Source organism: Gekko japonicus, unplaced genomic scaffold, assembly GCF_001447785.1.
Source record: "Gekko japonicus isolate JY-2015 unplaced genomic scaffold, Gekko_japonicus_V1.1 scaffold2374, whole genome shotgun sequence".
Taxonomy (NCBI): domain Eukaryota; kingdom Metazoa; phylum Chordata; class Lepidosauria; order Squamata; family Gekkonidae; genus Gekko; species Gekko japonicus.
Window position 1 is genome coordinate 275459 of NW_015168116.1, and position 1081 is coordinate 276539.

Genomic DNA, 1081 nt, shown 5'->3' on the forward strand with positions numbered 1-1081 from the left:
TCGCTCACTATCTGTGTTGTCTCAGCCATTTCCTTTACTTTCTCAGCATCCTGCTTCATTACTTGAATCAAATCCGTTATTTGCGTTTGTTGAGCAGTAATGCTTGTTGTCACAACTTGCAGCTGCTTTTGTTGTGCAGTAATATTCGCTGTTACAACAGACATCTGTTCTTTAAAGACATTGAGCTGTTCCAGCAGAGGGCGCATGACCTCTGTCATCGCCTTCGTCGTCTCACTGGTCGTTTCCGGCTTCGGGAACTCTAGTTTCGCTTTTAAAAGTTTCTCTTTGTCTCTGTCCCTCTTCCCCGCCATCTTTTTCTCATTTGTTTGCTTTTGCAATAAATTTTAAAGTCTCTGAATATGTGCTTATCTGTATAGCTCAATGGATGAGTACATCTGGGCAATTTCTTGTTTATTCTTCCACTCCCTCCCCTTTTGCTCAACGATTTATGGGCATGGGAGGCGTCCCTCCCACCACTCGCTTCTGCCGTTTCGATGCTTTGGGTAAGGAGTGTCTTTTCGTTTAAAAATCAGTTCTCATTTGACTCATGTTCATAGTTGGTCTTCCGACCCCTCTTCATTCATCATTTCAAACGCCTGATCTCCTGTGCTTGACCCGGCTAGCTTCACTTGTACCATCAGGTCTCTTGGCTGGACGGACCACTGGAGCAAGGGGGAGCCTCGATTCTCTGGCATTTGGCCAGAGAAGAGGCTACCCCCTCAAAGCTCCTTGGCCAGGTGCCCTTCCCCGAGCTCCTGGGGGGGTTACGAGCCTGCTCACCCCCTCCATCCGCCAGAGCACGGAGACACCCCCGGGAGGTGAGTCCGTGAGCGTGCCACCATCAACCGGAAGTCGAGGGTAGGGGTTCTTGCTGGGAATCCACCAAGCCTCTCCTTGAAGGAGGGGAAGGAGCAGCATCTGCCCGCATGAAAAAAGGGCCCAAGGTCATGTGGTAGTCCTTCAAGGACTGGAAGGAGAGAGGCAGCAAGTGAAGTAGTTGGCCTGGATGCTTGGCAGCCCGTGGGGGACAGGGAGGATGGTCAATGTTGGATCCCCAGGCATTCGAAATAACTCCACGTTT